The sequence below is a fragment of the Lissotriton helveticus genome, chromosome 2_1 (assembly GCF_964261635.1).
Source record: "Lissotriton helveticus chromosome 2_1, aLisHel1.1, whole genome shotgun sequence".
NCBI classification, from domain to species: Eukaryota; Metazoa; Chordata; class Amphibia; order Caudata; family Salamandridae; genus Lissotriton; species Lissotriton helveticus.
In genome coordinates this window covers 940,512,145-940,535,260 of record NC_136059.1, presented here as the reverse complement: position 1 = coordinate 940,535,260, position 23,116 = coordinate 940,512,145, and the positions used below count along the sequence as shown (strand labels likewise).

The 23,116-nt window shown below is 43.1% G+C and overlaps 1 protein-coding gene across 4 annotated transcripts in view; it reads right to left on the bottom strand.

Moving 5' to 3' along the window:
- The window catches only part of HSD17B3 (hydroxysteroid 17-beta dehydrogenase 3), a 910,057-nt gene that overhangs the window by 390,729 nt on the left and 496,212 nt on the right, over positions 1-23,116 (bottom strand). The gene's annotated exons all lie outside the window — the stretch shown is intronic.

Below are 23,116 nucleotides of genomic sequence, written 5' to 3'. Positions count from 1 at the left end.
TTGAGAGAGGATTGCAATTTTAAAAGTTGTAATCTTAACTCATCAATGTTTACTTTGGGTAGTTTAGTTGCGTCTGCTAGTTTCAGTTCAGTTTGTAATATATTCGAAGTAGTTCTCATAGTGACTCTACGATTTTCAGCATTTGTTCTATAAATATGTTGTTGAGCAAACCCCCTTATACTGCACTTACATGCATCCCAGACTATATTAATATTGGTTGAATTAATATTTAATTCAATAAATTCTTTAATGTGTTTTTTCAAAGAAGTCACAAAACACAAAAAAACGTCTTCTCACGTAATTCAAGCATATTTTTTTGCAAACTTCTGCGGAATTCCACATACTTACGCTACACTAAATTACACGAATATTGCCCCCGCTCTATTTATAGACCCATTACTTTGGTGGCAACTTGTAATACCTTATCTTGTGAATGAATAGCTATAATTAACTGATGATGATCTCTCCATTAGTTCTCACTTAGCACGAATCTATGCACTTATTTAGATTCACAGTAATATATAAAGGCATAGTCCAATAAAGATTTCAAATTTCCACATTGCCAAAAGAAATTATCTATAGGATGGTCATTTTAAATCTGCCATTGATTAATGTCAAATTTAGTTCAAATCCCTATGTTAATAGCAATGGATCGGGCTTGCCTTTTATCTTATTCAGGAGAATAAGGTTTGCTGGATGCCATAGTGTGTCTAACTCATTAGAACCACTCTTCTACTAGATGTCTTAAGAAAGTTTAGTATAAACCCCCCCCCCCCCCAACCACTAATACAATAGTGCTTGGGAATAATCTTTCTACATTTAAAATAGCTCCCTAAATTTCTAAAAAAGCGATGGCAACATTTTACAAGTGGGTGATAAATATACACATTGGAAACAATATATTCTAGTAACCAAACCATGCGTTTCTAAGATTGAATAATATATCATCAAAGCAAAATCTGTACAAAATATCACTCTCGTAGACAGCCACCCCTTTTCAGATTTCAGCGGAACACAAAATCCCCTTTAATGAGCCCCCTATTTGAGGGAATTGTTGTAGCCCTAAAAAAGTTTTTAAATCATCCATCTCAAAATCCCCAAATATTTATATTTCCTGCAAGCAAATAATTAAGGACAAATCAAGCAAACACACAAAGCAAGAAAGGCCTTCTGCCCTGCAATGTTCCAACTGCACAATGACCAACTATCTTTGATAGCTTCAGGCTGAGTTTAAATCCCAGGGAAGATATGACCAGGAAGCACAATCCACATCTTCCCCATGGACAGGAATCGAATATTGTTTTAAAAAATAGACTGTCTACACCAATTCTGCTGGAAGACAGAAAAGTTCCTTCCTGGGATTTAAATAGGATGACAGAGCATATTGAGATGTGGGTCAATGCGCGAGTCTTATGGGCTTAAAGATATATCAGTACCCATTTTTCAAAAGGTTTGCTGAATTTCTGCAGCTGCGTCATTTGAGAAAGTTGTGTCATGATAAACGTGGGCATTTATACATTTAGAGGAGGCTTAACCAGATCAAGAACTCTCTATGATATAAATCTCAGCTCACAGATTTTGTAAAACAGTTTTACAAAGTTGTGTCGGTTAAAATAAAATATTCCTCCTCATGGGTACGAAAAAGATTGGTAAAAGTTATAGAACACTGGGATGATTGAGAAGACCTGTGTATCATAGAAGGATTTTTAGTATACATTAAATCAGAGACTTGGCTTAGGTGAGGATGCCAAACAAAAGGATGGAATTTAAAGGTTTATACTTTTTTTCCCTTATTATTGACCCTTTTCAATTGCGGTCTTTCATCTCAGACCACTGCTTGGTTTTCCATATCGGTACTCTGCATAACATGAGTTAAAACTTTCTGATTTGCAGGCTTCTCTACCATAAGATAGTTATTTTGTGTGTTGCCTCCTTGATTTAAAAAGTTTTTATCCACTGCAATTGCAGAATTAATATGTGAGTCTTGACTCTTTACAGACTTTAATTTTCCTTGTAGGTTTCTTTTTTATTCTCTGTAGTTTTGTACGTTTATACTTGTTTCTATTACAGGCCTTAGCATTTTCTTTGAACTGATGTAATTTCTTTTCCTTTGTTACATTCTTGTTTATCAGAATAATATTTGAGGCAGCAATTGCAATAATTTTAGAAGTGACTGCCCTGTTTAATACCTTCTCTTTTTACACCACTTAAAGTTAGTCTGCGTTAGATTAATTGTTTTCTCCTTGAATAACCTGAGGGACTACAAGCCAAGGATTTCTCAACACTGATTGTTACCATTCCCAGTCAACATATATTTTACTTCATTGCGGTTGCAATAATCTGTTGTAAGTATCTTTAGTAGGAGGGGAAGAGTCAATAGTGATTGTTCACGAACCATCAGTTGTTTATTAGTTAGTTTTAGTATTGACAACAAAACTGAATGCATGGAAGCCATCACTGGGGAAATGAGAACATCAGCTATTTGTAACTTCCGAACATGTTCTCCTAGTTGTGCTAACGAGCCCGTACGTTCCATCACGGACGCATACTCAGGGGCGGCCTTAGGCATGTGCAAGCTGTGCACCTGCACACGGCCACCAAACCCCAGGGGCCACCACGCCAATATATATCCTTAATATAATAATCCTCTGAGGATGGGTACATATTTGCGTGGCCGCCCCTGGCAGGGAATTGGCGGCCTCCGGCTCTGTTCCACTTCCAAACACCCTTACCCCCCCCCGCCCTCTTCACTGGCCTCCAAGCTCCGCCCCGCCCGGACCCCCTCTTCCGGGGCCCCCTACCTACGCTCCCTGCCCAGGGCCGCCATGAGCCTAGAGCCGCCCCTGGCATACTTCATTTGTAATTGGCCAGTCAGTGAATCATCCTGCTAAAAATTCAATTATTTCTGATTAACAAGTCATCAAGTGATTGGGAAACATTAAAAAATAACATTGATCCTGTGAGCAGTTTGTCATGTCACATTACAATTTCCTGTAACTTCTACATATTTAGTAATAGTCTTTCTAATGGAGGAGACTGTTTCTGTTTCCAGTGGTGAGAAAAGTCCTCTCAAAGAACTGTTCTTTTCATTAGGCCTACTATCTCCTTCGATGGTATGAAAATAATTCATAATAGTATATTTTTTGTATGTAGAAATCACCCTTTTTAAGTGCTCTTGATGATGGGATTGCACTCTCATATGAGTGTTTACTGAAAGGTCTATCAGGGGAGTTTGGCAGATGAGTTCCCAATTACAGAGTTCTTTTGTTAGTAAATTATTTCTGATACACTGAGTAATGTAACCATTGCCAATAATTTTAAAACAAATGGAAGAAAGTGTCCTAATTAGATCACGAACGGCCAGCAGGGAATAGCTATATATCTACACAAATAAAGCCCTGTTTAAAAATGTAACAGAGGCTGGAAGCCAAAAGCCATAAGACAAGAGAAAATCTTTTCCACTTTACAAGATGCAACAGGGCTGCCTTCAAGTGAAGGATGATTTTACATAAGTTCACAAAACACAAATCACACTCCCAAGTCACAAGCAAGCGCAGTGCACTTCCCCCTCAGTCCACCAGGACAGTTCCCTCGGTTTTGAGACACCAGGGGTAAGGTAAAACCAGACTGATATTTACATGATGATGGCCCACTACCTACCAGGGGCACGCACATCCTAGCCGCTTCTGTGAGAGTTCTCCAGAATAGCCTAGTAAAAAGTCTAGAAAATTATACTACAATGTGTGCCGAAAAACTGAGTGATGGCCCCAATAAAAAGGGATTTTAGTTCCACGTATTGGCTCTCCAAACCACTGCTTACTGCTATCAGCAGGTTCTTTATGAAGTTGACTAGTGAGCCACCAAGGAAATCCAATCTATCCATGTTAGAACTGCGATTTCTGGTTGGCTAAGGCTTGCGCCAAAGCCAGGCAGAAACGACCACTCTAGTCAGGGCAAGGGAGTTACACGCCAAAGATAACCCCTGCTCACCCCCTTGGTAGCTTGGCACGAGCAGTCAGGCTTATCCCGGAGGCAATGTGTAAAGCATTTGTCTGCGCACACAGCAACAACATCCCAGGCACACTACAAAAGGAACTCCACACAAGGTTATGTAAAAATAACCTTTGTATACGCAAAACAGATCAGATAGTTATCACACAATATACATTGTGCCAATTGGCACTGGCAATATTCACAAGGGATTATTTACACAGGACAGGGCCACGTGGGCCACTGTCAGGATCAACACTTAGCAGAAATTGGTACAAGTAAAAATAGATCATAAACCTACAACCAGTAGCCACTGGTAATCACTGTACTCCACCTCAGCATGTAACATAACTTTACATTATGTACAGTCACATCAGGCGCGAATTACATCCTGCGCCAACCTCACCTGCATAAACACATTATGCTATCTCCTCACTAGTCTAAACACATTAGACCCTAACTCCTAAGTATAACTCACATTTAGGGGCGAAAATCACACAGTGAAGCACAATCTCACTAACACACACGTAAATAGGTAAAACAACCTCATAAGCCTAAACGATATTTAGAGGTATCTAATACAGGGTGCGCAAAACATAATATATACAATACATTTCCTAGCACCACATCACTTTAGCACATAAATCACATTAGGGCCTGGTGCCCTATACATCTACCAGTCCCCCTGGCCAACTGGCCATCTCCAAAAAGGGGCTCAAATGCCCTGTGTCCAGAATGTCAGTACGCGCTGCCAACGCAGCGCCAGTCAGGGCTGCGCCATCTGCGCAAACCTAAACGTTGCAGCTGCCCACTACATGCTGGGCAGCTGAGAACAATGACATGGGGCCTAAACGCTGCAGCTGGCACTAAGTGCTGCGCTGCTGTGTCAGGGGCAAAGGAGAGCAACTCACTCCTACTCAGACATGCCCCCAAAGAATTGTGCCTAAACGGTGCAGCTGCCCACTACTTGCTGGGCAGCTGTAAATAACCAAATGAAGCATGGCACCACTGTGCCGCTTCAGGGACTCTCTTCATCACTGCCCAAACCTGGGCACCACTGTGCCCCACCACGGGGGAAACCATGGCCCCTCCGGCCCTCCAGGAAATCACTGGCACTTCTTTGGGGAAGTACAGGCACCACTGGCCCTTGGGATAAACTTGCCCGCAAAGTTGGAGCGGCCCGCTACCGTCCGGGGCCGCTTTAAATGCATCCACTTCACTGTGCCTCGCTGGAGCCCGCAGGCTCTATGAATAATGGGGCCCAGTTGTGGGAGAAGAACATAGCCCCTTTTAAATGTTGGGGTGGCCCACTGCCTTCCGCGGCCGCCCTATATGCAACCCTGCCACTGTGCCTGTGCCTCGAAGGCACCCCAATCCACACCCGGAGCCCCCCCAGCCCTTTGACACTCACCGGGCTGTTCTCGTCTGGCGGGGGCTCCTCCGGGCGGTGGCAGGATGTCTCTTGCGCTCGTGGTGGGGGCAGGCACTGGCAATGTGCCTCGCGCCTCCTCTGCCTTCCCCGCTGTACTTGGTGGCGCCTGCGGGGCTCTTCCTCACTCATGGGAGCCCCGTGCAGGCCGGCGCATCACCCGTTCCTCCGGCGGCTTCAGGCAACTTCCCCCAGGCTGCCGGGCGTGTGAGGGACTTCCTCCATGAAACCGGAAGTCCTACCCGCCGTCAGGTACCTGGTGGCCTGACTTCCTGTCCGTGACCCGCGCCACTGCGGTGATCACTTTAAAGGCAGAAATGAGGGGTAGGCTCCCTCAGTGAGTGAAATAAAAGTAGAAGCAGGGTGGGAACCAGCATGGGCTCCTATAAACGGGGTGGGCACCCGTGTACAAAAATAATTAAATAAGCGGGGTGGGCACCGCAGTGGAGCAATTTCGGGGGAATCCCTACGCTGGGGATTCCCTCGTAAAAGGGATGCAGAATCACGCTGCGCAGCCCACGCTTCTCCTCCGCTGGGTCATAAAGGGATAGCGCATCCAGCAGCACTAGAGGCAACCAAAGTCCTGAGGCAAGGGACAAAGCCTAAAGTCCCCAAGGTCCAGCAGGGTCCCAGAGAAACAAGGTCTCCCAGGAATCCAGAGGCTGGGCAGGACCCAGGGAGGCAAGCCTTCCCCTGGGCCCCAGCAGCAGCACGCCCCTGGTTGTTTCAAGTTGAGCACAAAAACCTTTTCATGGGGTCAGAGCCCCTCTTTTATATACACATATCCTTTGTTTCCAGAGGTGCAGGCAAGGGGCGAACCAGATGCAACTGGTTCTGGAGCACTTTGTTTTGCTCAGCCCCTCTGCCTATTCACAGGGTGGGTCAGGGACACCACAGGGGGGGAGCCAGCACTGTAGAGGGTAGGCACAGCCCTATTCAGGTCCCAGGTGCAACTCCTCCCTCCCATCTACATGCAGATCTCCCCATTCACCACCGGGCAGACCCATCCTGACTCCTGGAGCCAAGCACACCAGCCAGCTCCTGTCACTCACTGCACACAGACATGCCAACTTCTAGAAGTAGCACTTCTACACTAGCCATAATAAATCTGCACACACCGTCGCGCAGCATTTAATCTCACGAGTTTGCACATACCAAACTCGCCCCTGCACTCCTCTCACATCAGGAACTACTATGGACACACATCTCCCCCATGCATTCCTATGGGAGGGCAGGCCAATCTCACCACACGCACTCAGGCTGCACAAGCACTTTACACTGAGACACAGTGTTTAAGTGCGCAGAAGCCGAAAACAACAAACACCAGGTCACATTTAAAAGCAAAAAGTTTAGGGGTGAACCTGCCAAAAGGGACAAGTCCAACATTCCTGTTGCTAGTTTAAGCCTCTGGGGAAAACCTTGTTATATCGCCCATGTGTCCATTAAAATGCAATGGAAAACTGAAGAACTAACAGGACGCTTGGCGAGACCAAAGTCAACTATTTCTCCTTCTGCCTCATTTATATAGCCAGCACAACTGCTTTACTCCTTCTGGCCAGTTAGGGGATTCCCCCTCTCAAAATACTTGATTTTGGTTACTTCCTTTACCAACTTAGTAGCTTCAGTGAAGGTGTGGAGGGTATGTAATTGGGGCATATCAATTGACTATCAATTGCCAATTAAATTCACTCTGCTGTAGAGGTAGAAGAGGGAGGGGTGAGCGTCACAGCGGGAGAAACTGTTGTGGCGGCCTTGGTCTTACTTTGGTCACAGCCCTTGGCACATCGCAGCTGTCGGCTGCACAGAGGCCAGACCTCATTGATCTTCCACCACCTACTATACCACCTTCTGCCCTCCACCTCCCTGTCTGCCTTCTCTGGTGCTCTAAATCCTGCTCCGGACTGCGCTTATCATTCAGGGTTGCAGTCACGTGATCACACCGCCCCACTTTACGCACAAAGTGTTTTTAAGTATCGTTCCTGTTGGCTCTTGTGAGCACGTATTGTCCTCTTTCAGTTCCTCTAAAATATTTCTGACTTCTATTTCAGTCATGTTAGGAGGATGGTTATGTTCCCTAATGCTTTTAACTATTTATTTTTTAGCAGCAACTGTGCTATAGCATTCGTCTGAATAATATTTGGTTCATTTTCAGTGTGTTGTCTCACTGGTGGTGCTTCCCATTTTGGGATCAGATGTACCTTGCTATTTCCACATTCTATCTGACGCACCCTCTTCCTGAACACCTTCAGGAAGACCCTCAAAACCTGGCTCTTTGGCTAAACAGATCTGCCTTGAGACCCTCACAGGTGAGTAGCGCGCTTATAATTCCCTGATTGATTGATTGATCTGTGGGTTTTGGAGTATTTATTTAACATTTTTTAAATGCTGGTGCACATTTTAACTTGCCTTTAGATGTTGCCTTTACATAGTTTTATTTGTAGATTTTAGCTTTGCAGGCCTCTTTGGTGTTGTTTGTTTTTGCCACAGTTTACATTTGTTGCAGCATTTTGAGAAGAAAACGTGTTAGTTGTTGCAATACATTTTGTTATATAAAATTTGTCAGGAGTTTGTTCATTGCACATTTCTTTTTCTCATAATGCATTATTTTTAATTTAATTTTGTGCTTTGATAAAAAGACTTACTTTCAAAGTGGTGTTTTTTTTTTTTTTTATAATTTGGTCCCGCATTTATATTTTCTTTTATGATTTTTTTGTTCTTGTAGAAGGTGCACCTGTATGTTGGAGAAAAAAAACATCTATACTATAGTTTAAATAATGTGCCTTCTTAACACTGTTTCAGTTATTTAATTCTTTTGTCAGCTTTCATTTGTCGTCAAACTTACTTTGTTTGTAGTATTTAGTGGTTTGTTAAAGTGTTGAAGTTCTACAAAAAGGCATAGTGATGCTGTCATGGTGTAATTCTTTTTTAGGAATCATTTTGTTGTGCGTTTTTGTGATCTTTCTATGATTGTTTTTAATTGGAAAATGTTTTCTATTTGTTAACTGTTGTTAAGTTTAATTTGACAGGTTGATTTTTTTGCCATTTAAGGTAAATGCTAATTAGCGTTTTTATAAAATATATTTAGGGGCCGATTACTATGTCGGTCAGTAAGCCTCCAACCATTCGTCGGAGGCTTACCGATCGGCATGGTAGGGTGACAGTCCGAACTTACTATTATAATATAGGTGGTCAGAGTGTAAACCAGCTGGTCTTTCAGACTAACTTCTGATGGGCTCAATGAGCCGGTGGCCAGTCAGAAACCTTTCATAATCGCCTATGGACGGCATTCTTCACTGTCAGGATTAGAGACGTAATCCTTAATGGATAAATGAGTTAACTGCTTCATAGAGTTACTGGGCGTCCTTTCTAGCCACATACGGGACCTCTAGCTTCACCGAGGTTATTTGAGCCCTTGTTAATCACTTCAACCGAGTGGTTATTCCAACATAATGATTTACACTGACACGATACCTGCTGCTCGTGAAAAGCGATAGGAGCGAACGTTTATGTTCCAGCCTTTCATGGCCGTCGTCCACATACTAATTGAGTATCTCTAGGCATTTTGTTTGAGTAATAGACCCTTTGGAACTACGCATATGGCCATGTTAACTGGAGGCCTAAGCTTACACCATTTTTAATTCACATTTCACTGAGCAGCACAGCACCGCATGCTGTGTGCTGCTATATTCTCAACCAATAACTGTTGGGTTAGCTCCAGCCTTTCCGTTTGAGTAAAAGCACCTTTGGAACAACGCATATGGCGATGTTATCTGGAGGCCTATGCATACGCTGTTTTCAATTCACATTTCACTTAGCAGCACAGCACCGCATGCTGTGTGCTGTTTTTCTCAACCAATAAATGTAGGGTTAACGCACTCGTGTAATTGCGCAAGTTGCCAGATGGCGGCACAACCACACCCTGTTTTTAATCAGCACTTCACGATCTAATATCAGCACCGCATGCTGGGCTAAGCAGCCTTTTTACCATCAGTAGCCCCAGCGCTTACTCTGATTAACACGTCACCCACATTACTCAACAGATCATTGAGGTACCCCGGCCGGTATTCCACCCCAGGAAGTACCCTTGTCATTAAAAGGTAGGAATACAACCAATGTTTCAGGCTATTCTTCACGCATTGCTGTTATGACAATACCAATTAGTGGTCAACCATAATTTAATTTTAGAGACAAGCCTGCTACTTAGTGCTAGATGTGCTTAGTCAGCTGACTAGCAACGTCCTAACAATAGGACCCACATCACAGAGGAATCATATACCTCAGAAGGTGAGCATAGTAGGGTTCCCTTATTTTCTTGTCTATACACTGACCACACCACTGACACATTTTCATTACATTTATAGGCTGTCCCATTACCATTCAGTCCTGAAGAAAACGCGACCTTGATGCGCCAATTCACTGCATCGCCCCCAGGGTCGAAACGTCGATGCATCGTTATTGAGATCATACTGTACAAAGTCTACTAGGAACAAAAAACTAATTGATTGACCTACCAGACTGTTGTGTTTACAGTTGACAATTTGCAATATTTGTTTTATCACTTATCTATGCATGTATGTTTCAATGTACACCAGTCTTTCACCATTTTCCTTGTTTTGTATTGTATATGGTCATGTATTGCTTGGACAGCATAACTAACATTTGAAAAATAAGAGAGTATTTGACTAAAACTTTACCCTCTTCACTCTTATTATTATTATTATATGAAATTTATAGCGCGCTCAGATTACCCAGGGGCATCCCGGCGCGAAACAGGCCAAGAGGAAAGGCTCAAGTCCAATCATTACTGTGGAAACAAATAGGTCTTCAGAAGTTTCCTAAACAATAGGATCTTGGGCTCTGAACGAATCTTCAGGGGCAAAGAATTCCACAGAGTCGCCACTTGCACTGAGAAACGCCTGCCCCCAGAGCGAGCTCTCCTTAATCTCGCTGACTGCAGAAGATATTTTTGGTCAGAGCGCAAAGGACGTGTGGGCTTATAAGGACGGGCCAAGTTAAAAAGGATGGGGGGGCCCTTACCATGCAGGATTTTGTGAGCCGTGCATAGCGCTTTAAATTTCACCCGCTCCTTCACGGGGAGCCAGTGAAGCGTTTTGAGGGCCGGGGCGGCAGACTGCCTTCTGGGAACATCCATTAAGACTCTCGCGGCTGCATTTTGCACCTGTTGGAGGGTTTTGAAAGTCGCTTCGGGAGCACCAAGAAACAGTGCGTTCCCATAGTCGAGCCTCGAGTGGTCAGTGTTTCTGTTCTGTGTATAAATACCACTGCATATGTACCCCGAATGGGACATATTGACAAAGTAATATAGTTTGGATACCACATCACTAGGTATTCTGGTCCAACAGAACCATTATTATTTATATTTGCCTCACCGGTGAAAGCACTTTCATCATGATGCTCCCTGACAGGGTTTTCTATAGAAGGCAAGTCACCTTCATCTAGGAAGTGGAGACAATAATTGAGAGATCAACAGCAAACTTCATATCTTGGCAAAAAGTGGAAAAATAGCATTGGTCAGTGCAACAGGTGTGTCTCTAGTACATTATTATAATGTGCGGCCATTATTTTAGTTTAGAGGATGTGGGACATCCTTCAAAAAGGGGTGGACATCCCATTACCTTATTTAGAGTGTGTAGAGGCCCTACACACTTTACACAGGGTGTACAGAATATCCCCCTCTTTTTGACAGGTGTCCCACGGTCAGAAAAATCCAAGCCCCTTTTGTGATGTGCACAGGAAAACAAGTAGACCAAGATCTTCCAAGATATACAAAATACTGACTGACTTAACAAAATATGGGTCACCAATAAAGAAAGGACGCAGGAGTGGCTTCTTATCACAAAGTGCAGGTATCCTCTGGTTTCAGAAGGACTGTCCAATGCCAACAAGAATTCAACATGCTTATCAAAAAATGTTCAACTACCTCTTATTGGCTTATGACGATTCACAGTCATCATACAATCTCCAAGCTGATGCTAGCCAAGATGGACCTGGTGCAGTACTGTATCAAGGAGATGGGATAAAACCAAACCAGTCACTTTCAGAAACAGAGGTTTTCTGTCTCGGTAAGAACTACCCAACCAAAAAAAATGGAGTTTCTATCCCTCAACTGGGCCATCAGAGAGAAGACCCATAACTACTTACATGAGGCAAGATCTACTGTGAGGCCTGGCAATAGCCAACTAACCTATACTACGTTATTCTATACTGTACTATGCTATCTTATGTTATGTTGTGTTATGTTATGTAATCTTATCTTATCTTATGTTATCATATCTTATCTTAACACCTCCTATGTTTAATTTCGAGCTATTTTGTGTATCATTTTGTGATATACTTACTTATGTTATGTTATCTTATGGCCAATCAGGTTACATTCAGACCAAGAAGCTGATTATGAAACCAATCTGATCAAGTAAATATTGAAGTTAATAAGCATAAAGAAAACACGCACAACTCCCTAACATCCTTAGTGAGATGTTCCAGAGGAACGATTCAAGTGAACACTACTGGGATGCTGGAACCCTACTCACCAATAGAAACAAAAAAGGCAGCCAACATGCGTCTACTCCGGGCCTTTCATATAACAGTACCAAGAAAGAATCAGCAGGATATTATCGATATTACCTCATACTTGGAAGTGATGCTTGTGTACCAGTTCACCTGTTTTTTGGGGGAATTAACCCAAGTAGAAATTATTCAGACAAACATCTGAAGCATGAGCAAAATCTGGCAATAGACAGATACAACGAATCATATTGCTACTGCTGCAGTCCTCTAAGAATACCACTAAGAACAAGGCAAGACCTAAATACAGTCCAACAAAGGACCTTTGAAACAAGTCAAAGAAAATGGATTTGAAAAGGGAGCAGTGTCTTAGAAGAAACAACCGAATCAAAGATACAAGAGAAGATCAGACGAAGACCGAGGATCACAAGGACATCGAAGATTCATATTCTGATATGGTTTTCTAACTGCTCTATGACTACATTCTAGAACCAGATGTTCTCAGGCAATTAATTGTGGAGTCATCACTGTTTAGAAGTGTAGGTGAAGATGGAAGTTGTAAGTGATTAATTATCCATGGTATCAGATTCAGTAGCATTTAACATCTCTGATGATATAGGTCCACTTACTCAGAGGGTGAAATGGCTTTACTACAAAGAAGATAAGGTACTGAGGTTAAACCTGTGACTAATTTCAATTACAGTACCCCAGGGGTTTTGTACAAGATACCAATGTGGGTCATTGTAAAGAATGTATGTGTTGTCAACTTCTTATAGAACAAATGCGAACCAAGATTTTGAAATGTGAGATGTGGGATATGTGTCAGTAATTTCTTGCATGCATTATTGCATCACTTGGGCAGTGATGACGACTGCAGCACACATGAATTGACAGAAATGTCAAAAGCATTATATGAGTTTTGTGTTTTATTTATATTCCATGTGAGTCCTCAAAACATATAACTAATTCATTGTCATCTACTCAATTTATGCATTAAAATGTATTTTGTGAAATGCAAGCTTTTCATTTCTTTGCGCTGAGCAAAATAATGCCCTTAATATGCCATGTTATGCTGTCAAAACGTTCCCAATTACTGAAAACGAAAAGTATTCATTGTGTATGAGAAATTAGCACGAACCATTGCTGACAGCATCCCTTTGTGTACAGGCGGGAACAGCTGAGGAAAGCGCAGAGCTGTTTGGGGTCACAGATGCACACGAAATTGGTCTCTTCGACGAGACGTGAAAATTCTATTCAAACCCCTTTATTATTTTCTCAGAATGTTGTCCTTGTTTAGTCTCACGTTGGCACAGAATTAAGGAAGTTATTGGGTTAGCAGACAAAAATGTCAGTGGTCACATACACAGAATCTGTAGTTCGAACCTAGGAAATAGTTTTAACCTGAATGTATGGCACCTACTGAAAGATGAGAGATAGCACATGGCATGTTTCTCCTCTGACCATGATGAGATGTCATTATTAAGGACACAAGGCAGGAGAAGAAAATAATCAAGTGTTTAAAAGTGCGGTCAGCTAAAACCATAGTCATACCCAGTCCAAATATTGTATGGGTGTAGAACTAGACTTGCGCAGATATAGGATATTAAGTTTTTGGTCCAGGCAGGTCATATGCAACAAAATACTGTTCAACAGAAACACTTAGTTAGGCAGCAGCTGTGTCAGGAAGAGAACATCTTTCTCTCATTACTCAGTGACTGTACAATTAGAGCATACATGTAGTGCCCATGCGGTTATTGTTTGTTCAATGGTGATTTGATGAAACACTTACTAACCCGACAAAGGAGGTACCATTGTGATCTTCACAAAAGATAACTACGAACAGGAAGCACTGAGACAATTGAAGGATGTGGAGTGCTATACCACTATAAGGAGAACTGAATATGTTAAGAGCACAACACAATATCAACAAATGCTAGAAGAATGGAAGAGCAATGGCATGCTCAGTATGGATGAATTCCTTTTTCTCCAATGTGAAGAACCTGTCTTACCTACCTTTTACCATCTACCGAAAGTCCACAAAAATGCCAGAAGACCACCAGGGCGACCAATTGTGTCATCTATTGGGAGTCTATTGGAAAATACATCACGGTTCCTAGACTCGTACCTGGCGCCAATAGTAAAGGAGCTACCCTCGTATGTGAGAGATACGCAGGACTTCCTGAGACTAATGGACAACATCGTGTGGGAGCCAAATATGCTTTTGATAACTCTGGACGTGGTGAATTTATACACCTGTATAGCCCAGGAAAAGGGACTAATGGCAGTCAAATGGTTTCTGGACAGAAAGCCTGAAATGTATAATCTCATGTTATTAAATATGATTACGTTTTGCCTCTACAATAATATCTTCATATTTTCAGGCCAACTCTATAAGCAAACGAGGGAGACTTCTATGGGCTCGTGCTTCTCCCCCAGCTACGCGAATTTGTTCGTGGGCTGGTGGGAGAGGCACGAGGCATGGGGGAGGCCTATGATCATTGGACAGATAACATTTTAATATGGACTAGGTATATTGATGACCTCTTTGCTGTTTGGCACGGCAACCGTGCCTCGGCCGAGGACTACATCGCCGCGCTAAACAACAACGACTGTAATCTGCGGTTTACCAGCACTATAAGTGCCACAAGTGTCTGCTACCTTGACTTGGAGGTTTTTATAGAAAATGAGAACATACAGACAAGACTGTATAGAAAGCCAACAGCGGGAAACGCGATATTACACGCGTCTAGCCATCACCCGCGGAGCCTAATACAAAACGTGCCCTATGGGGAACTCCTACGCCTGAAGCGTAACTGCTCGGCGGAAGGAGATTTCCAAATGGCTAAAACAGAAGCTAAATCTAGATTTCAGGGTATGGGGTACTCTACCAACTTGTTTAGGCAGGCTGCAGAAAAGGTTTCCAAAGTCAATAGGAGGGATCTACTGGTTGTTAAAACACTCCATAAAAGTGAGGAACCAATAAGAATGATTACAGACTACAGCATCAAGGCAGGGGGGCCAGTACAGATTTTTAAGAAAAACTGGCACAATTTGGCCACAGATAATGTACTGAGTAAACACCTCCCAGAAAAGCCGTTGATTTCATATCGACGCTGTCAATCATTAGCAGACCACCTAGTACATAGTCACTTCTCCCCCAAAACACAGCCAGTTAAAATATCCAAAGCAAAGGGATTTTTTCCTTGCCTAAGATGTAAGGCGTGCAAGAACAGTAAGAAAGTTGCTAGCTATCCTGGGCGAACAAATGAGGGCAAACCCAACAGAGAAATCAAGAAACTCCTCAATTGCAACTCGGAGTTCACGATTTACTTTCTAGTATATCCATGTGAAAAGCGATATATAGGGAGTACAATCAACCCTACTAAACTGCGTATTTTAGAGCATTTGCGTGCCATCGCCAAAAATGATAAGTCATACCCGGTGGCACGCCATTTCGCAGAGTCACATCCAAGTAATAGAGACTTGTTGAGTTTCTATTGCATAGATCAAATTGACCGCTCAGAACGTGGAGGGGACAGAATTAAGGCACTCCGAGTGCTCGAATCTAAATATATCATAGATCTCAAAACGATGGCCCCCTGGTGCCTTAATAATGATGAAGAAATGTGGATGCACCTCTAATTACTGCATGGGATCATGCGGTGAAAACAATGTTTCTGGAATCTGTTGTTGGGAAAAAATGTTAAAGGATATTTATCAGAAACTCAATGAGCGCTTCGATTAATATGTGGTTTGTGTTTATACAGAAATAACTGCCCATACAGGGCGAGACAAAACAACAAAACAAGAGAAATAACAGTAACAGAAGTATGAGGGATTGCTATAAAAGCATAAGATAATTAGACTTGATGTTACATAGAATCAGAAGGATGTTTTCCTTTTAATGTCCTAAGCGCGTAGGCACTATATGAATGAATTATGGACACAGTTTTTTAAAATGGGCACTGAGCACTTTATTTTAATCCATGATAACCCTAAGAAATGGTCATGTTGATATGCATTCTAAGATGGTCTCCGCAATGACATAAGAGGTAATATGCACCATCTTCTATGTTGTTGTAAATGTGGGGCGGAGCAAAGGGTTAAAATGGAGATTTTTGTGTACACTAATCGACACTAACGAAGCTGGGAAGCGAAACGCGTCTGTCGGGGGTGAGGAGTTTGTGAATAAAAACATCTATAAAACGGATATCTGAGTGCTTGCCATCTGTCAACTCAACCGAGTTAGAAGTGCGTGGATATATATATATATATATATATATATATATATATATATATATATATATATATATATATATATATATATATATACATGTATATATATATTTATAGAGAGAGAGAGAGAGATGTATTGTGACTAATTTGACCGGAGGAAGTACATCTAAACAATGCAAATAATGTATGTAATTCTTACTTCCCATTGCATGCTAGTATTTAATGCACGTTTTATATTCATTATTACTTTTGAGTGTTACAGTACTTATGTGGATATGAGTTATAACATATTCACCGTTATTTAAATAAGTACTTATTTAATTGGGACTTTTCCCCCTCAACTTAATTTGCAAGGTGAGAAGGTGATACCGTACATAGAGATTAAAAAAAACTTCGAACCATCATTGTTTAGAATGGTCAAGTAAGTGTCAGGCTAGATCAGAGACCCTATCATGTGATTCCATAATTTGAGGGGCTAACCATACTAGCTATATCCGGTTTCCAAAGAAGTGTTAAAACTACTCTCACACTCAGAGCTACATAACAAACTGGCCTTCTTCGTGTTTCAATATCATACATCCACACTTAATCCTGAGGAATTTATAAAGGGGACGGCCTTGCTTTTTAGGTCGAAACCTACCAGACAGTGCTCTGCATCTACATAAAAGTAGTCAAGCTTCGAGATTATAAGTGCAAAAGCTAGAGGTTAGTCGGGACCCCCAAGCCCAGGGTGCACAGCCAGTGAATTATCAGTCAACAACGTTCAGATAAATTCTTTTTATTTAATCTTAGTTTAATCCATGCATAATCCAGTTTCATCCATTCTTTTTACATTCTTTAAACGTTTCAACAATACGTTCCACAGTGCCGTTCAGGCTTTTCTTCACAGCAGAAGGAGATTCACTGTTGTCAAATTGGAAACGCAAAACCCAATGCATTGCGTGCAAAACTGCCTTTCCTCAGGGGTCACTGTGATACCATTTTTTTTTTTTACATGAGAATCAACACTCAGCGCCAAAACAAGCATACTGCTGTTCTATAGCATGCCTCTCCACTACTGTCATCGGCCCTCCACTGCATGCCAACAGTAATTGAAAAGCCACTAATCAGACCCATGCGTGTGCTGAAAAATGGAAATCTTTAAACCTGCATACTTGACACAACATCAAACACTCAAACGCAGATCTCTTCATCATGTTAAATCCCGTGTCTTCCTGTTTATGAACAAACATAAAATGAACGTGCTGTGCCAAACGTCTTCTCCAAAATAAACGTGCAACGTGCAAAATCACCGCATTCACTCGTGGTCTGGGAAGTGCAGGCGATTTATATCGTCGCAGGTATATTTTATGTTTTAGGCATTGTCCGTTTATTTATTTTTAAGATTACTAGTGGATACACTGTGTTTTTGCAAGTTGCACTTTTATTTTCGAGAACTTATTGTTGAAAAGTGTAAAGTATGGAAAACAGATGCAGGAAACTGGATTTCGCACGGATTAAACTAAGATTAAATAAGAATTTTTCTGACATTGTTGCCTGATAACTCACTGGTTGTGCGCCCTGGGCTTGGGGGACCTGAAGAGGCTCCGGCCTCTACAGATAAATAGTCTTTCAGTAGGGTCATGACTCAACACGCCTTAAACACATTTATCAAAAATAAACTCCTATTTCAGAGCGCTGGCAAGGCATAAGGCACCCCGTGCCTCTCTCAACTCAAATGGGTTTAGGCAAGCAACATACCCAATTTTTATGGAATATTTCCATGCAATTGATATACATACAAGGAATCACCTTGAAAAAGACCACTACCCCAGCACTCAATGAAATGTGAAATTATCACATGTTCCTATCAGTTGTTCTTCAAATTGACAGAAATACTGAAAAAGGTATATGCACTGAATGCTTTTGTACCAGAGTGATGGCGCTGTGTCTGTGAGAGACAGGAGGAACCAAACACCCACAAACCCTTGTGTGAGTAGGAAGAGGGTGCAGGGTGAAGAACTTCTGTAATAGCTAAAAAAAAAAATCAAACACAAGGATAATACGTTCTTCTCATTTATTTAAAGGCTCATTCATGTAACGTGGAAGTGAAAAAGAAAACATAAGGTTGGTGATGCCAGGTATGCAGTCAGGCTGGACCAGAACCATGTACCTTTTCTGTTTTCCAGAGCTCTCCTTGTCATCATTTCTGGTTCCTCCTTTACGCTTCCTCATACCCCAACCATACTGTGACTACAATTCTCCCGCAGCTAAAATAAAGAAATTGCGAACTACAAAATTCCTTTAGAGCATCACAATATTATTTATTCAAGACCTCAGACGTGAAACCTGGTATGACCAGGCACATGGTGGCTGCTCAGAGAAATCGGTAAAACAAGGAGGAAATGAGATGCTTCAAAGAGAAGTCAGAAGTCTGGGTGGACTAGACACAGGTATCCCAAGGAATAGTTTTAAGAATGATGAATCTGGGGTTTACACTCCCGTAATTGTAGTATTTGTTCAACTGATTGCACCAATGATGAATGCAAGGGGCTTGAATTGAGAGAAAGTAAAATCTCCTTCTCACTACCACTCATAGGATACAACCACTTAGCCTTTTTTTAGCATATTCCTCCATCTTAGTTTTCTGGAAATGAACTTTATTCATATTTTCTGAGTGGACCTTATATGGTGAGTGTTAGACTTGGCAGCATTAGTGTGGGTCTCCCTTCCATTTTGTTGCTGTTGCCTCCTGTGCTTTTGCTGGTCTGCATGCTTTGGGCACTTTGCCACTGCCGTTCAGTGCCAAAGTGCAAATGCTCCCCTTTGTAAATTGTTGATATAGATTAGTGATTCCACGATTGACATATTTGATTTACTTGTCAGACCCTCGTATAGTGCACTGTGTTTGCCCAGGGCCTGTAAATCAAATGCTGCTGGTGGGCTTGCAGCACTGATTGTGCCACCCACACAAGGAGCTTGTAAAATGTGGCTCAGGCCTGCCATTGCAGAGGCTGTGTGCAGTCTGGGACTGCCATGTCGACTTGGCAAGTGCACACACTCGCCAGTCCCTAAAACTTCCATTTTCTACATGTTAGTCAACCCTAAGGTAGACCCAAGGTACGCCTGTGGGCAGGGTGCATTGTATGTGAAAGGTAGAACATGCCCTGATGTGGGTGGCATGTCCTGATAGTGAAATACTGCCAATTTCATTTTCCTCTATTGCAAGGCTATCTGTTCCTATAGGCCAGAATGGGCAGTCTGTTTATAACATCTTATAAACATAACTGACCCTGGGAACAAGATGGGAAAATAAAGTTTAGTATGCCTGAACTCAGAATGTTAAGAAGCATCTTTTAGTGAGGGTGGTTTTTACATTCTGTGTTTGAAAATACCACTTTTAGAAAGTAGGTATTTTCTTGCCTAACCATCCAGTGTACCTCTGCTAGGTTTGGGAATGCATGTCTGGCTTTTGAATGACAGGGGGCCAGACAGGGCTGTGGCTCCAGAAGTTTAATTAGTCAGGGCTGGGTTGAAAGGACCTTAGTTGCATTTACAGTAGGGGGAGGAGATTTCCTTTCACCTGCCTAGGCGAGGTCTGCTTTCAACAATGCTGTCTCCACCTCCTGCCAGGAAGCTGCACCAGGGAGGGCAGAACTGGTTTTGGCTGAGTACAGACACTCTCTGCCTTCAGGGAACAAAGGATCTGTGTAAATAAACAGTGGGGTCCATACACAAGGCTTTTAGATCACTTCTTGGGAAATCAAGAGGAAACCTTTGCTAAGGAGAAGAGTCAGAGAAGCAGAGGAGGAATACTGCCCCTGTGCCGTTTGCTGCCTGGGGTTGACCTGCAGTGGGGTCCCGCAGAGATGTCCCTAGTCTCTTTCGGAGACAGTGAGATGGTCTCTAGGACTCAGCTGCCTGATAACACTAAGAAGTACAGGCAGTGAGTGACCATCAATGGCCGTAGTGTGGAGGCTCTGAGAGTCACCGGAGCCAGTGTGACAGCTGTCAGTTGTCGGCTGGTATCTGAGGAGCAGGTGGTCCCTGATACATTCTACCCAGTAGTTGATGCTGACAACTCAGAGAGACTCTGTAAAGTGGCACAGGTTCCCTTTGAGTGGGGGGGGGGTCTCAGGTACCTTGACTGTAGCTGTGAGGCCTGCCATGCCTGTTGACAGTCTGCTAGGCAAGGATTTGGAGAGCTCCCCTTGGGCAAAGGTGGAACGGAGGTCTCATTTAGAGTTGTTCGGTATGCCTGAGTGGGAGTGTATGACCACTTGGTCACTGGCAGCCGGTAAGGCATTCGAGAGGACCTGGAGCCTAAAAGAGTGGCCCAGGTATCTGCCTTAAAGAGAAGAGGCAGGGGGCACAGGAAACAGGGCCCGAAGTTTTCGCGGTCCAGGAGGAGGCAAACCTTGAGGTGGATGTCCTGGAGCCTACAGGAGAACAAGTGGCTGAACTGGGGGACCTGCCTGAGCTGACCCATTGCCAGCAGGAAGGAGGCACCTCCAGGGAAGAGTTCTGCGAGGAGCAGTAAAAAATGCCCTTCTCTTGTGGGTTTGCGGCAACAGGCTGCAAACCAGGCAGCAGGTGATCAGTCTGGGTCACATTGGATTTACTGGGAGAATGGTCTTCTGTATAGAGAGCCTAAGGTTGCTGAGCCTGGGTCTGCCCGTGTGCTGGTGGTACCCCAGCGCTTCAGAACCTTCCTACTGGGTCTGGCTCATGATGTGCCTTTAGTAGGACATTTGGGGCTAGACAAGACCTTTGAAAGGCTTGTCACCCACTTTTACTGGGCTCAAATGCACAAGAGTTCAGATACTCATTGTAGGCCTATTCAGACTTGCCAGGCAAGTGGTAAGAATGGGAGGAAGCACAAGGCTCCTCTTCACCCTTTCCCTGTGGTCAGCATCCCCTTTGAGAGGGTGGGTATTGACTTTGTGGGGATTCGGGATCCCAAGACAGCCAAGGGCAACAGGTTTATCCTGGTCTTGGTGGACCATGCCACCCGGTACCCGGGAGCCATCCCTCTCCGGACTGTGACGGCCCCTGTGGTGGGTCATGCGTTGATTGGGATTTTCTCCCGTGTGGGGTTCCCCAGAGAGATGTTGTCAGACCGTGATACCAACTTCATATCTATGTATATGAAGTCCCTGTGGCAGGAGTGCTGTGTAACCTATCAGTTCACCACTCCTTACCACCCCCAAGGTAATGGGCTGGTTGAGAGATTCAACTGGACCCTGAAGGGCATGATTATGGGTCTTGAGGAACCCATGAGGCGTAAGTGGGACATCATCTTGCCATGCCTTCTGTTTGCTTAGAGAGAGGTGCCACATAACTCCTTAGGGTTCAGTCCCTTTGAACTGCTGTACAGCCATCCTGTGAGAGGACCTCTGAGTTTGGTAAAAGAAGGCCGGAAGAAAGCTCCCAGTAAACCTCCCCAGGATGAATATAGCTACAGGCTGGCCTTCAGAAACCAGATTAGGCGCTTCAGAGAACTCGCTCAGGGGAATCTGAAAGCCAGCCAGGAGGAGAAAAAACGTTGGTATGATCAGAATGCCATTTTGATTGCATTTATTATGATGCATCAGGGCAAACTGAGAGGTGGAGTGTGAGGCAGTGTGCGCCCACCCCCTTTCCATTTGTAGTGTTTTCACTGAATTGCTATATGTGTTCACAAATGCTGTACACACTGCCTCTGAGATAAGCCTGATTGCTCGAGTCAAGCTACTAAGGGGGTGAGCACAGGTTACTTACCCTGCCTAGAAGCAAGGGCCCATATTCGGACAAAGGTACCTACCTCTGCCAACTAGAGACCCCCATTTCTAACAGTTAGTTAGGTACTTGAGGAACACAATTTTGTAACTTTCTTTCAGACATTAGTCAAATGGGCACTTGCTTGTGGTGCTATGTTGGCATTTGCTAGTTATGAAGTGCCTAACACAATACTTGTAGATGGGGTCTGTTGAAAGGCTGAGCAATCTGGAGTGCCTTCTTTAGTGTGCCAATGGGTTGCTCAATTTGCCATAACTATTTTCCATTAAAGAAGGGGGTATTGAGCAACGTTTGTCACATGGCTCAGTAAGGCCTGGGGAGAAACACTCATTTTACATGCACACTTTTACCTAAGTTGCATTCTCCTTCACACAATGACTTTTAACACACATTTGCATGTGTGACAGTGCAGAATTAGTTTCAATAAAACTGCATTTGTTAACATATTTCACTTCACAGGAACACTATCACTACACCATGAACAGCTCGGGATTTCTGATGATTGTAAAGTTAATTCTGAAGAGACAAAGATAAAAGAGTTCACATGCACAGAAATCTACATGTTTCTCCTTCCTCATTGAAGAGTGAGGCTTTGTATATCTGTCAGGCTTCTGTGAGAATATGCTGTCTTTTTGGGTTTGTCCCAACCCACCTAGGGTTGGCCACTACTGTTCGCAATCCACATGTAATATCAAATTTGAGGTTTGGGTTCAGATGGGGATTGAAGTAATTGAAAACAAGGATCTGGGATTGTAAAACACTAACAAGTCCTGGAGGGTGGGGAGTTCCTTTCAAAGCAAAGAAAGGAAAATGGGTGATACGTCCTCCCAAGATAAGACTATTATTACCTAGAGAGTATCCCTTCGGACCTCACAATACTTAATGTGTTGAGAAGAGGTGTCCGCCACACCTAAACACTACCCAAAAGGGGTGGGAAAAGAAAAATGCATACCTTTATATACAACCCTCACACACTCTATTAGTGTCATGAGTAATCATTGGGTTCATACTGGATCCTCGAGGTCAGCGTGGGCTCGACCGTGTTCCAGGGTGCTTTTAGAAGTCAATAGACTTGGGGGAGTCCTAAAAGAGAAAAATCCTTCAAGCACTCCAAGGTATCTCTTTATTCACGGAGTGGATGGGAACAATAACATCTAAATATGGAAAGGGAATGTAGGG